This window comes from Scylla paramamosain, unplaced genomic scaffold (genome assembly GCF_035594125.1).
Source record: "Scylla paramamosain isolate STU-SP2022 unplaced genomic scaffold, ASM3559412v1 Contig16, whole genome shotgun sequence".
Taxonomy (NCBI): Eukaryota; Metazoa; Arthropoda; class Malacostraca; order Decapoda; family Portunidae; genus Scylla; species Scylla paramamosain.
The window spans coordinates 267501-282770 of record NW_026973681.1 but is presented as its reverse complement, the minus strand read 5'-3'; the positions used below and the strand labels follow the sequence as shown (position 1 = coordinate 282770).

Genomic DNA, 15270 nt, shown 5'->3' with positions numbered 1-15270 from the left:
GTGGGGAGTTGTGTTTTACGCCACCTGTGTGCAGCCACTTTCACTTGCTGGAGTGTCATTGTCTGTGTATCACTTGTGGCTGCCGTAAACACATTCCACAGTCTGGAGGTTCTAGCTGTGTAAGAGCGCTGGTGCTGCCTCGAGTAAGATCGAGGCACTTGCACCAGCATGTCACTGGAGGTGGTGGTCCTGGACTCCCTCTGGACAGCTCGTGGTGGGAGCCTTATCGAGCTGAGATGAGGGACCTCCAGAACCCGGGCCTTGTGCTGGACCACCAGCGCCGACACGTCCCGCCGATGCTCCAGCGACGTGACTCCGGTCTGCTCCTCCTGCTGCTGCTGCTGCTGCTGCTGCTGCTGCTGCTGCTGTCCGTCCATCCCCACCAAGCGCAGGGCACGGCGTTGCACAGCATCCAGTCTCTGCAAGTGGGTGGGGGCACTCGACATCCAGGACAAGGCACTGTACTCCATACAAGGCCGTATCTGAGCCTTGTACAGTGTGAGGATGCCCCAGGAGTCGAGGTTTCCTGACATCCGACGCAGTGCAGAGACTCGCTGGGAGACCTGGTGGGCAACAGCAGCAACATGGCGGTCAAAGCGCAGGCCACAGTCCACTGTCACTCCCAGCAACTTGACGTGTTCCTGGAGGGGAAGTGTCTGGCCTCCAAAAATCAGACAGCCTGAGACGGCTGGGGAGGCAGCTGGGGACCGTGAGATGACCATGGCCTGCGTCTTTTCTGGAGCGAAGCTGACTTGCCACGCCTCTCCCCACTCCATCACCAGCCTGAGCTATTTAGCTCTCTAATGGCTCGCTGACTGTCGGAGCGGCAGTAGGAGCGGGAGAAATTGCAGTTGTCGGCGTATGCAAGCAGAGTCGGGATTTGCCGCAGGAGGTCATCGATGTATATGTTCCACAGGATCTGGCCCAACACTGAACCCTGTGGAACTGAGGCCTGTATAGGTAACGGCTGGGATGCCTGTCCATTGATGACTACCCGGAAGGTTCTCCCCTGGAGGTAGTCCTCGAGCAGTGCAAGGAGGTTGCCCTGGATACCCTTGGCGCAAAGCTTTTTTACAAGCCCCGCGTGCCAGACCCTATCAAAGGCCCCAGCAATGTCCAGGGCCACCACAAGAGTATCCAGACCTTCGTCCAGGGCATCCTGCCAGCCTTGGGAGAGGAGGTTGAGGAGGTCCGCTGTTGAGCGGCCAGGCCGGAAGCCGAACTGTCTGTCTGAGAGGAGGCGGTGCTCACTCAAGTGATGACAGATGACACCTGCCACCACCTGCTCCAGCAACTTGCCCACCGCGGAGAGCAGCGAGATGGGTCTGTAGTTGCTGGGCTCAGACTTTGAGTTCTTCTTGTGGGCTGGTACCACTCGTGCCTTCTTCCATATAGAGGGCCACCTGTGCTCCATCAGGCAGGCCCTGAAGACGCTGGTGAGAGGACCTGACAGCTCACTGGCGCAACGTTTGAGGAGCCGCAGGCTGATGTCGTCCGGGCCGGTGGCTTTGTTCTCCTCTACTTCCCTCATCAGCCGCTCCACCTGTTCACGTGTCACCTGAACATTGGCGACGGTGTGGTCTGTTTCCTGAGGGAGGTGAGGTGGACGTCTACCCGGATCAGTGACTGACATCTTCTCTGCGAAAAAATCAGCGAGTAGAGAAGCCTTGTCCTCACTGCTGGTGGCTGTTGTCCCGTCCGGCCTTGTTAGTGGAGGAACAGTGTCGCGGCAGCCTGTTCCTTGCTGCTCCTTGACAAGCCTCCACCAGGTCTTGTGGCCAACCCCTGAGCCACAGAGCTTTTGCCTCAGGTCCTCTCGCTGCTGCCGTCTCGCCCACCTGCAGGTAGCTGTCACCCGTCTACATGCCACACGGTGTTGGGCCCAGTTGTAGTGTGTTGGACGACGTTTGTACCTCACCCAGGCTTCGTGTTTAGCCTCAGCGGCCGCTCGGTATTGGTAACCAAACCAAGCAGGGTCATTAGGCCTAACGAGGTACCTTCTGCTGGGGACGTGTTGCTGCTGGAGGGCAAGGAGCTTGGTGGTGAGGGCACGGGCCTTTTCCTCCACGTTGCCTATCAGTAGGGCGTCCCAGTCCAAGCGAACGATGTCGTATCTCAGGGATGCCCAGTCAGCCTGCTCCCACAGCCAGATAGTGCGCGGGGCGGCGGCCTCCCTCGCTATATCCAGCTTGACTCGTGCCAGCACGGCATGGTGGTCGGAGGTGCCCACCGTCCCCAGTTGATGGCAGACGATGCTGGAGTCAGGGAGATCTGTTAGCACAGGGTCCAGCGACCCTCCCCTCTCATGTGTAGGGAAGGACACGTGGTTCGTCAGACCCTGCACCATCAGGAGGCTGTTAAAGGCATCCTGCTCCAGGTGGAAGTTTAGATCCCCCAGAATCATGACGTGGGAACACTTGTGCCGCTGTAGCATAGTGTCCAATTCCTCCGTCAGAAAATCCAGCGCTGAACGTCCTTGCCTTGGGGGACGGTACATGACACACAGGAGGAGTCCTGTGCTGTCATTTATTACCACTCTGAAGAACAGCGCCTCCATTCCTTCAGGCAGCACTACGTCAATTTTTTGAGTTTGGAGGCCGTGTTTGAAGCAGGCAGCCACGCCTCCGCCCACTCTATGCTCACGGTCCTTCCTCACCCACTTTGTGTAGCCCGGGATGTTGCCAAACGTCGGCTCCACCTCACCACTGAGCCACGTTTCTGTGACGGCAACAATGTCCGCGTTGTGTTGGAGGACAAAGTTGTGGGTGAGGTCACCAAGGTTGGTGCGAAGACCCCTCAAGTTGGCCGACACAACAGTCAGGTGTCGGCTGAGGTGGCCAGTCTTTTGTTTTTCCTTGGCGCTGGTTTGACTTAGGGCTACCTTGGCAGAGGGAGGCGTGTTACTGCCATCCCTGCCACATGAGTGGGCTCCAGTCGTGGTGTTGCCTGGGTTGTGGTTGCCATGATGGTGGGTAGGGGTAGAGAGGGGAGTCTCGAAAGGGCAGCTGAGGTTGAGGATTTAACTCTTTTCTCCATCCTTCTGTCAGGACCCTTCTGAGAATCGTTTCCTGCCTTATATCAGCAGTGCGGCTGTAACACACCTCGGATGTGTGTCCGAGGCGGGAGCAGTAGTCGCAGCGTGGTCTGTCTCCACCTCTGACGTCCCTTTGGGATCTAAGATGATGTGGGTGGGACTGGGGTGCGGGAGGATTGGGTCGCGCACCTGGTGTGGCGGAGTGAGGTCCTAATCGCTGCTGACCTCGTTTCTTCCTCCTCTTGTTGCTGCTGCTCCTGTTGTTGTTGTTGTTTCTGCCATTGCTGATACTGTTTCTGTTGTTACTGTCGTTGCTGCTGCTGCTCCTCCTCCTGTTGTTGATGTTGGTGGTGGTGGTAGTGGTGTTGGTGGCGGCAGCGGCGGAGTCAGTGTCGGAGTCGGCAGGTGTTGATGCTGCTGCGGCGACTGTGGTGGCGGTGGAAGTGGCAGCAGCGGTAGCTGTATTTGTGGTGGGGTCTTCTTCTACTTTTACTGCCTCGTGTCTAAGAGGTCTGGGCTTCCCTGATCTCCACCACTGCCTCCAGCGGTCCGAGGAAGCACACGCATTTTCCCAAGTTCTGGCGATTGAGAGAGGGGTGGCTGTTGTCGCCACGGAGTAGGTGGCGGTCTTTTCCTCATTCTCCCTCGCATCAGTAAGAGCGTCTATAAGCCCTAATAGGTCTATCAATTGTGCCTTTTTGTTAATTATCCAGTCTCTCTGTAGACGGAGAGACTGAATCACATTTTTATCTTTCATTACCTGTTTTTGTAGCTGGATAACAGTGGTGACGAGCTCGTCTTTCTCCAGCTGCGACAGGTGTTGCTTCGCGTCATCATCCACTCCATCGTGTAGAGGTGTGGATGGAAGGTCCACTTCAGGGTTTTCACTAATGTAGACCACTTCATCCGCTAAACTGGCTTCATGACGTAGCTGCTGTGTGTCCTTACAAGTGTAGGTCTCTCTGTCACCTAGGCAAGCTGTGTGGCACACGTTAGGACATTCGTTACTGCCCTCACAACTCACGTAGGGGGCTGATTTGGTAGCCGCCCTACCACACACGGCACACCATCGCTGAGGACAATATCCCGGGAGATCACGCCTCTTGATGAGCCTGTGTTCCGCCATTTCACGTAGAGATGGAGATTTGCGTTACTGAAGAACTGATCTGAATGCGGGGAGCACACTGAAAACACGTCCGTCCTCCACGGCGGTGACCTGACCTCTCTCTCTCTCTCTCTCTCTCTCTCTCTCTCTCTCTCTCTCTCTCTCTCTCTCTCTCTCTCTCTCTCTCTCTCTCTCTCTCTCTCTCTCTCTCTCTCTCTCTTCACCAATTCTCCTTACAGGCTTGGTGGTGTATCCTGAAAATTTGAAGATCCAGGAGAACTCTGTCACCAAGAACCTGCAAATGAATGTCATTGGGTGGCTGATGGCAGCTCCTCAAGTGAACCCAGAGGTGAGGGAGGCTGTCACTGGAGGGAGCAGGGAAGTAGGGGTTAGAGTGAAGATGTTTAGAAAAGAGGGATGCAGCACTGTGGTTGTGAAGAGTAGCCATCATTTTCATTTTAAGGGTGTTTTTAAGCTATTTGGCTTGTAGTGCAGTGGTCAATGAGACTATCACTTTCAACTGGGGACCCAAAATAAGAATAAAGACAGACTTCATATTCTGAGTGTTAATGGAAGTAAGAATAATAATCAGAAATAGCAACCATTATCACTATCCTCAGTTTCTTCATGTTGTCAAGCTTGATAAAGTTAGATTTAAAAAAGAAATAGGAAGGAACTGGTTCTCAGATTGAGTGATAGATGAATGAAATAGACTCAGTAGTTAGGTTAGTGCTGAGTCATTAGGGAGCTATAATAAAAGATTAGACAAATTTATGCTATGAGGATGATAGTGAAAATAGGTAAGCACATTTCATGCAGGGATTGTCATGTGTAGACCAGACGGCTTCTTGCAGTTTCCCTTGTATTCTTACAATTATTATACCACTGATATGATGCCACAACACAATGGTAATGGTGGTGATGGTGTGTTCCCGAGTGATGCAGGTGATAATGGGGCTTGATATGAGTGTCGAGGGCATGGAGGGTCCCATCACCTTTGCTCCTGTGACCTCTGGCTCTTCTAAAAAGGGAGTTGCATCCTTCACGGTATTTTTATGTCTGCTGGTGTGTAGTGGTAAGGATTATCCAAGATTGGAGAAGTGTCTTGGGACCTTCCTCATGAAAAAATTCGTCATAGGGAAAAGAAAATACAGAAGCAGGCAGGGAGTTCCAGAGTTTACTGGTGAAAAGGATGAAAAATTGTTAATAATGGTGAACTCTTGTATTGGAGAGGTGGACCACCACCATCACCACTACTTATTCTCCACAGATCACTGGGCTAATAAAGTACAGTATGATGGGTGCCTTGGAGAAGCTGTGCCTTGAGTTGAAGGCTGCAGTCACCTTCAGAAAAGAGCAAAGCTGCAACAAGTCATCCAAGTACTTTGTCAAGAAGGTTTATGTTGAAGGCAACCTCCTGCACTGCTCTCAGGAGAACAGTGGGACTCATGGACGCCTCCAAGACCCACAGAGGATTGGAAGGCATAAATTCAATCTTGGATAACTATTGACATTTAAAACTGGTGACTCCAATTGTCAGATTGTAGGTGGGAAAGTTTAAAGGGTTGATTGATGGGAACATTGTTGATCTTAATTTTTTTTGGTAAAGTACTGTAAATCACATGCATGTGAAGTTTCAAATGGATGAAATAGCATGAATGGTATTGTAGTTGAATTGTTCTTTGTAGCTGGAAAAAAAAATTAGGGTTGATTAATGGGGAAACTATTGTTCAAAATCCTTTTATTGTAAACTAGATCATGTACATAGTTGTGAATTTTTTTTTGGAATGAAATAGCATGAATGATATTGTAGTTGTTTGTGTTGTACTATGGGTAAACCATTGGAAAAAATGTAGTAGTTGTGAACAAAATTGGATTAACTAAACATCCCTGAGGTTGTAGTTGCGAAATTTTGGTGTAAATTAATGTAAACAATGAAATAGTTACTTAATCATTAAAGTTTTAATCTTATATTAGGAGTCATTGGAAATTAGCTAAAATAAACACCCTTATATCATCTTAACCCTATAATGACTAACCAACTTTCCTCTCAAATCATGGCATAGTTTTAACACAAGTAAACAGTGCACAGCTTTGCCAAATGTTCTCATAAATCTGTGTTGGAAATATAGTCTTCACCAAGCATTATTGTTGTGTAAGTTATCATTGCTGTCATGTGTTGTTTTAAGGAGACACTGATTTTGCAGTTTTTTTTTTTTTCTACACCTATTCCAAAGTTTAAAAATCTTTCAGTTTTCTGTGCATGTGTTCTAGTGTCCTCTGCATTCTTTCTTGTCATTCTTTTATACTCAGAGCTAAATGCATTGAACTAACATTCCCATTTCTATTATTCAGCAACTCATGAAATTAACACCAGAGCAGTTTGGTGTTATGGAAACTCTACTAACCTAACCTAACCTAACCTAACCTGAGAGAGAGAGAGAGAGAGAGAGAGAGAGAGAGAGAGAGAGAGAGAGAGAGAGAGAGAGAGAGAGAGAGAGAGAGAGAGAGAGAGAGAGAGAGAGAGAGAGAGAGAGAGAGAGAGAGAGAGAGAGAGAGAGAGAGAGAGAGAGAGAGAGAGAGAGAGAGAGAGAGAGAGAGAGAGAGAGAGAGTCCTTTTTTCCTCTTCTCTCTCATGTCATGGCCCAGGACAGGGTGATGTCCTTGGAACATCGTCATTTGCATTCCCTAATCACAGACAGATGTGCCTCCTCACTCCTCCATGTTGGAGAAAATAATTGCATTAATGAACATGTCTTGCACTTTATTAATTATTATTATTATTATTATTATTATTATTATTATTATTATTATTATTATTATAATTATTACTACATTTACAGTAGTCCCTCACTGTTAGCAGCTCAATTAGTGTAGCCAAACCAATGTCAAAAGTGAAATTTGCCAAACGTGAATAGTACTATAAATGGGGCTCACCCTTTTGACTTGCATTTGAAAGCAAAGACATTATACATGAAACATTAACAGCAATATATAATACAATAGATAATAGATGACAGATGTTATTTACCTTTAATTATTTATAGTTAAGCCTGGTGAGAGGATCGAGTGTGGTAATTGTGTAGGTGCACTATTAATATTTGGCACCCAAACCAGTGTCATCCATATCCAATTGTCCATGCCCTCCACCACTTGTAGAGGCTGCACTCCTCGGGATAAACACCAAAGATGTGGTTAATTGCAGCAAAAAAACAGTAAGATGGCTGTTGGGAGGTTCACAAAAATCAAACAATGCACATGGACGACAAACTGGATCAACACCATTCTGTTACGTCAGCGAGTGGTGCACCAAAAGTGGATCTGATGTGCCAGTTTGGGTGTTGGTACCAGTTCAAACCTATTGCCAAACTGAAACAAGAGGGACCACTGTATATCTCCATCAATCAATCAATCAATCTATCTATCTATCTATCTATCTATCTATCTATCTATCTATCTATCTATCTATCTATCTATCTATCTATCTATATATATATATATATATATATATATATATATATATATATATATATATATATATATATATATATATATATATATATATATATATATATATATATATATATATATAAAGCTTTTCAATAATAAACATTTAGTGTGCAAAAATTTTTAGTACATCTAAACTATAGTAACTTGTGTCTTCCTTACAAGTGGTGTCATCCACCATTCTTTCTCTCCCCTCTTAAAAAGTGGGAAAAAGGAAGACTGCTGGACCACACCACAAGTTATAACAACAAAAAAAAGGTTCATACAAACTTTACTCTGCTGCATGGACTGTATCAGCTTGTATTCAGGCAGGTCAAGTTGGGCGATATAAGTGTGTGCTGGAAGGAAGCTGTCATCTGCTGGCTTTTGGATTATCAACTTGGAAGCCTAGGTGTGTGTGTGTGTGTGTGTGTGTGTGTGTGTGTGTCTAAGAGAATCAGTTTGAGTGAGTAGTGGGAGGGAGTTTTTAAGTATGTGAGAGTTAAAAGGGTTTTGTAGAGAGAGAGAGAGAGAGAGAGAGAGAGAGAGAGAGAGAGAGGAGAGAGAGAGAGAAGATGAGAGAGAGAGAGAGAGAGAGAGAGAGAGAGAGAGAGGAGAGAGCGAGATGAGAGAGAGAGAGAGAGAGAGAGAGAGAGAGAATTTTGTGTGTGTGTAGGAGAGAGAATACAAGAAATTATTTCTATTAAGATTGAATTTTGCGTATGTGTAGGAGAGAGAATACAAGAAATTATTTTTATTAATTTTATTACTATTATTCTAAATTTATTCATATTTCAGAGGAATGACTGACAGAAGAGACAAAGAAAATAGGAGGAAGAATATAAGAAAGGAAGGAAGGAAGAGAAGAGGGGGACATGAGAAGGATGAAATAAAGGAGAGAGAGAGAGAGAGAGAGAGAGAGAGAGAGAGAGAGAGACGAGAGAGAGAGAGAGAGAGAGAGAGAGCGAGAGAGAGAGAGAGAGAGAGAGAGAGAGAGAGAGAGAGAATGTTACTGATTGTGAGAATTAATTATCATTATTATTATTATGTTCAAAATGTATTATTTATATTTGCATTGTTTTTTTCCAGAAGTGATAGAAAGAAGGAAGAGGAGAAGATAGATGATAATAAGGAGGGAAGAAAGAGAAAGAGAGAGAGAGAAGACAACAAAGAAGGAAGAGGACATGAGAGAAGAATGAGGTTAATAGAAGAGGAAGAAAAAAAGAAGAAATGAGAGAAAGATAGAAAAGATAAATAAAAGAAAAATAAATCCTCCCCCCTGCCCCCCTTCTCTCTCTCGCTCTCTCTCTCTCTCTCTCTCTCTCTCTCTCTCTCTCTCTCTCTCTCTCTCTCTCTCTCTCTATCTCTCTCTCTCTCTCTCTCTCTCACAATCCACAGACCCACAGTATGTCTCCCACAGTATGTTGACAAACCCAGTCACTCCCCACAGCCTCTCACAAATATACCTCTCTCTCTCTCTCTCTCTCTCCTCTCTCTCTCTCTCTCCTCTCCTCTCTCTCTCTCTCTCTCTCTCTCCTACTCTCTCTCTCTCTCTCTCTCTCCATGCCTAAGAGAGGAGCCCTGGTCAGTCCCTGTGAGAAATTTTGCAACATTTTCTGTTCAAGCAAGAGTTCATGAAAGACTTCCCAAACAGTACAAATGACTGGATGGTCTGGGAAGTATTCACTCTGGAAATACAGTGAGGGGTTAATGAAAGGAAGAATATTGGAAAATGTGTGTTAATTTAGATTCATGTGGTGTGTGGATGGAAGGACTGGCGTGAATATAGACGGCAGAAGAGGTGAGGAGTGTATGCTAACTAAAGGCAGGAGGTGAAGGACTGGATAAATATTAGACAGAAGAGGTGATAGAAGCAATGGACTAGATATACAGAGATAAGGAAGGGCTGGATAAATATTAGACAAGAGGTGATAGAGGCAAAGAAGGACTAGATATGTAGAGACAAGGAAGGGCTGGATAGAGGAGGTGACAGAGGCAAAGACTGTACACTAATAATCGAAAAATAGATAAAATGAATGACAGAGGGAAGATGAAAGAGCGAAGAACAACTAAAATGGATGATAAGCAGGTGGAAATACCTACAAACAAGCCTATCAACACCCAAACAACCCCTAACACACACACACACACACACACCCCAGCTCCTCCAGTGTGAAAGATATTCATGTATAAGCAAGCCATTTTAGCCCACAATCCAAACACTTCACCCCTAACCTGACGTACCAGCATGCACACTCACTGCTGTGTTGCTGGTTTTGATGGACGTGTCATTTCTGATTGCTGTCAGTTCATTTTGGCCTAAAACCTTCATGCTTCATCCTTCACTTCCTGTTGTGAAAACTGTTGCAAAGAAAGGAGAGTTTTTGTTGCAACATGAATTCCAAATCAGATTCAGTACTTTTATGAAATCTTTCAAGACGACAACCCTGATATTGAACTTCATCACCACACACACACACACACACACACACACACACACACACACACACCAGTTACAATGCTTACTTCAATGCACACTCTTCACCTCCTTTAGATATGAGCAAATGAGTGAACAGTGAATAAATCTGTTAATAAGCACACTGTTTTGGTGCAAAGAATCAGGCACTGCCATATTTTCACTGCCGTTCGCCACTCATGTCCTATGGAAGGTTTGTGGTCTGCCTTCACCATAGTCTTCCTGGCACTTACAAATCAGGGCCACAAACTGAGGAGAGCATTAGAGTACTTGGAAGGAAACTACTGGGAAGATCTTGAGATAGTGTGTGGAGGAAGGCATGACAACACTCAACAATAAGGAAGAAATTGTCTACAGCTGCAAGTGGGAGATACTCATGGGCTGTCCAACCCCAGAAGGGAAATTATGGACAAATAATGATGCAATGAAATGGCATACCTGAATGGACTGCTGGCCAGCTGATGTCTCTTGAATGCTCCTCTTCCTCCTCTTGGTTTTACTCCCTGCGTGGTGGCACTGACGTCATGTCTCCCAGTCGGTCTGTGAATTTTTTTTTTTTTTTTTTATGTAGGAAGGACACTGGCCAAGGGCAACAAAAATCCAATAAAAAAAAATGCCCACTGAAATGCCAGTCCCATAAAAGGGTCAAAGCAGTGGTCAAAAATTGATGATTAAGTGTCTTGAAACCTCCCTCTTGAAGGAATTCAAGTCATAGGAAGGTGGAAATACAGAAGCAGGCAGGGAGTTCCAGAGTTTACCAGAGAAAGGGAATGAATGACTGAGAATACTGGTTAACTCTTATGTTAGAGAGGTGGACAGAATAGGGGTGAGAGAAAGAAGAAAGTCTTGTGCAGCGAGGCCGCGGAAGGAGGGGAGGCATGCAGTTAGCAAGATCAGAAGAGCAGTTAGCATGAAAATAGCGGTAGAAGACAGCTAGATATGCAACATTGCGGCGGTGAGAGAGAGGCTGAAGACAGTTAGAGGAGAGGAGTTGATGAGATGAAAAACTTTTGATTCCATCCTGTCTAGAAGAGCAGTATGAGTGGAACCCCTCCAGACATGTGAAGCATACTCCATACATGGACGGATAAGGCCCTTGTACAGAGTTAGCAGCTGGGGGGGTGAGAAAAACTGGCGGAGACATCTCAGAATGCTTAACTTCATAGAACCAGATTTTAGCTAGAGATGAGATGTGAAGTTTCTAGTTTAGATTAATAAGAAAAAGAGAGACCAAGGATGTTCAATGTAGAAGTGGGGGACAGTTGAGTGTCATTGAAGAAGAGGGGATAGTTGTCTGGAAGGTTGTGTTGAGTTGATAGATGAATGAATTGAGTTTTTGAGGCATTGAACAATACCAAGTTTGCTCTGCCCCAATCAGAAATTTTAGAAAGATCAGAAGTCAGGCATTCTGTGGTTTCCCTGCATAAGCTGTTTGCTTCTTGAAGGGTTTGACATCTACGAAAAGACATGGAAAAGTGCAGGGTGGTATCATCAGCATAGGAGTGGATAGGACAAGAAGTTTGGTTTAGGTCATTGATGAATAATAAGAGAGTCGGTAACAGGACAGAACCCTGAGGAACACCACTGTTAATAGATTTAGAAGAAACAGTGACCGTCTACCACAGCAGCAATAGAACGGTCAGAAAGGAAACTTGAGATGAAGTTACAGAGAGAGGGATAGAAGCTATAGGAGGGTAGTTTGGAAATCAAAGCTTTGTGTCATACTCTATCAAAAGCTTTTGCTATGTCTAAGACAACAGCAAAAATTTCACCAAAATCTCTAAAAGAGGATGACCAGGACTCAGCTTAAGGAAAGCCAGATCACCAGTAGAGTGGCCTATGACAGAATCCATACATAAAAGGTGATGAGATAGAAGGTTGTAAAGTGATAGATGTTTAAGAATCTTTCTGTTGAGGATAAAATCAAAAACTTTAGATAGGCAGGAAATTAAATCAACAAGACATAGTTTGAGGGATTAGAACAGTCACACTTTTTAGGGACAGGCCTGAATGTAGGCAAACTTCCAGCAAGAAGGAAAGGTAGATGGTAACAGACAGAGTTGAGTTTGACTAGGCAAGGCACAAGCAAAGAGGCACAGTTTTTGAGAACAATAGGAGGGGACCCCATCAGGTCCATAAGCATTCCGATGGTTTAACATCATTGCAAAGAATTTTAATAGGCAGCAGCAGCAGGGTGGAGGAGAGAGAGGAACAAGCCCTGAATTGTCCAAGGTAGACTTTTTAGCAAAGGTCTGAGCAAGGAGTTCGGCTTTAGAGACTGATTGTGATAGCAGTGGTGCCATCCGGTTGAAATAAAGGAGAGAAAAAAGAAGCAAAGAAGAGATGTTTTTGGCTAGTTGCCAGAAGTCATGAGGGTAGTTAGATCTAGAAAGATTTTGACACTTTCTGTTAATGAAGGAGTTTTTGGCTAGTTGGAGAACAGATGTGGCATGACTTTGGGCAGAAATATAAAGCGCATGAGATTCTGGGGATGAAAGGTTAAAATACCTTGTGTAAGCCACCTTTCTATCATGTATAACACAAGAACAGGTCGTGTTAAACCAAGGTTTAGAAGGTTTAGGTCGAGAAGAAAAGTGAGAGATATATGCCTCCATACCAGATACTATCACCTCTGTTATGCGCTCAGCACACAGTCAGATTAGAAAACTGAGCATCACATCTTCAGAGCATGTGTGTGATGACAACTTGCCAGTTTTTGATGCCTTCCATTGCAGTAAGTCAAGCACCAGAGCTTTGGTCTGTGGGCTTTACAATTCATCATTTTTTTTTCTTTTTTTCAGTGCAAACCTTTCCACCACTTTGTAGACATGACATGACATGACAATTAAAAACTTTCAGATTTTGGAATTTTGGACCGAGAATTCTCAATTGTGCCAACAAAATACAGTGTTCACCTGAACCACCTGTCAGTCACAAGGCTTCCAGTGAGGTGTGCTTGTTCCTGAGTCATGGAAGTCTCCCAAGGTTTCTTCCACTTGCTCTCCGTGTTACCACCTGCAGGGAAAACGCACACATCAATACTCCTGCTGCTTGATACATGTTTGATTCACAACTTTAGAATTTAACCATTCACTAGAATTTAACCATTCACTACAACATTACACAGCATGGAATGCACAGCTGAAAACATTTATATGCACATTCAAGAAAGGGAACAACTAAAGAAGCAGATTGTGCAATTTCTAGCCAGTATAGTGCATAGACATGGCTGTGAAAGAAAAGAAATGTTTCATGATGGTCTGGGAGTCAGGAAAGATGTGATAAGTACTAGTAGTTAAAAGAGTTCATCACCGGGTAGGACAAGATGGATGACTAATTTTTTTCACACCCTCGTCTCTGGTAAAAGTCACTCACAAAAATGATGGGCCCAGGGCAGGTGTTTTTCCACTTAACCTTCCACATCTTCTAATCTTTGGTGGATTAACTTAACAAGTAAAAGTTTCCATACGAAGGGCGGCAGTTCACTCAAAGGAAGGGGATCAAGTAAATCCATTCACACCTTTTGGTTGTGGGCCTTCCCTCCCCTTCATCTCTCTCTCTCTCTCTCTCTCTCTCTCTCTCTCTCTCTCTCTCTCTCTCTTTAATAGGCTGTTTGGATAACTATTTCACTCTAGAGAGAGAGAGAGAGAGAGAGAGAGAGAGAGAGAGAGAGAGAGAGAGAGAGAGAGAGAGAGAGAGAGAGAGAGAGAGTTTGGCCAGTGCTGGGAGGGGTCGGTGACTTGCCACGTATTCCCACACCTGGACACCAGCAACCACCACCACCACTCAGCAGCCTGCAAAGATCCTCAGTGCATGTGAAGTCACTCGGTGTTATCAACAGAGAAGATGGTGACCAGCATGAGGCCACATATTTTTGAGGGCTTCATGGATAGGGTATATCTGTAGGTATATCTGATATTGCTTGTATGTGAGAGAAGTTTGTGTCTGTGCTACCACCTGGTGACAACCACTCGTTCTAAAAGCTCCCCAATATTTAGAGGTGAGTGAGGACGGAAGAGTGGTGAAAGTAGGGGGTTTGGGAGGAGGGGTGGAAGTAAGCCACCTCTGTTTAACCAGCCATTATTACCTAACAACCCCAACAGATACTGCTTCATTTCCACCAGTTTTCAGACCTCACCTGCAGCGGCCGCGTCACGGTACCTACCTACCTACACCACGTGTCGCTTTCCTGCCACACCGACGCCGCCCCGTGACACTGACGCCAATATTCACAACACAACGAATACTTGCCGCTGCGTGACAGTCTTCGAGCAGAGAGGGAGGGAGGGAGAGGCATCAACTCCCCCTCCAACGCGCTAGTGATGGAGTGAGAGGTAATAAGATGGCTCTTGGTAGTTCGCTCGTCTTAAAACACGCAATGAATCAATCGTTATTATTATTTAAATGTTAGTGTCCTTTAGTGCAACATGAAGTCGCTATTTAATATCAACCGATACAATTCGAAAATGAAGCTCATGAAATGTGGACACTGAGGGAGTAAAAACACGTCATTATGCTGAGGTCGTCGACTGGCGGGACGGTGCCTGTCTGCCCGCCTCTGTCTGGGGAACTCTTGGAAATGTCTACAATGCAGTGCAACAGTTTAGGGTTATTATTCATTTGATGGCTAATTAGTTAAATGTTTTAAAGTTACAACATCTCACGTTGTGAGACATCTCACAATGATTTCCTGGAACACAATCGGGAATATTGCCACAGGTATGAACACTAATTGCAGAAAATAATTGCTAGCCTTGGACGAGTGTAGCATAGTAAAGTATAAACACAAGTGGATATTCAAATACCATGATAAGTAAACATGGCGGTCATCATAACACTAGCAGCAGGCAGCTCCCTACTTGTTTTTGGTGGTAAGAGGCGGTATTTAGGCTTATTTTGGCTCCCTACCCAAAATCCCCGCTTTCCCACCAGGTCCCCAACATTGTAGGGGTTACAAGTCGAAAAAAAAAAAAATAGGAAATGAGCAGCGCTGCTAATCTAGTAATTTACCCGATGACAAACTGCAGTGAAATGAGCTAGTTCTTGATACTAAATTAAATATACAACCACTGCAGAAAAAAAAAATCAAACCCTCATTTTCAGAAACAAAACTTGCAAAATTACATCAGAACAACCCAACTACAGGGAAGGCCGCCCTACAATGCCTGT

The 15270-nt window shown here is 45.2% G+C and overlaps 2 long non-coding RNA genes across 4 annotated transcripts in view; one reads left to right on the top strand and one right to left on the bottom strand.

Moving 5' to 3' along the window:
• Positions 1–5863: 5863 nt before the first annotated feature.
• LOC135097274 (uncharacterized) overlaps positions 5864–15270 on the bottom strand; it is an 84909-nt gene continuing 75502 nt past the window's right edge. For all 3 annotated transcript variants that reach the window (XR_010265551.1, XR_010265553.1, XR_010265550.1), the window contains 3 exons: positions 13017–13116; positions 10540–10641; positions 5864–7309 (listed from right to left, as the gene is read on the bottom strand). This is a non-coding gene — a long non-coding RNA (uncharacterized LOC135097274). The remainder of the gene's footprint in view (positions 7310–10539; positions 10642–13016; positions 13117–15270) is intronic.
• On the top strand, positions 7768–8867 carry LOC135097275 (uncharacterized). The gene is made up of 2 exons (XR_010265554.1): positions 7768–8037; positions 8715–8867. It is a non-coding gene; the product is annotated as an uncharacterized LOC135097275 (long non-coding RNA).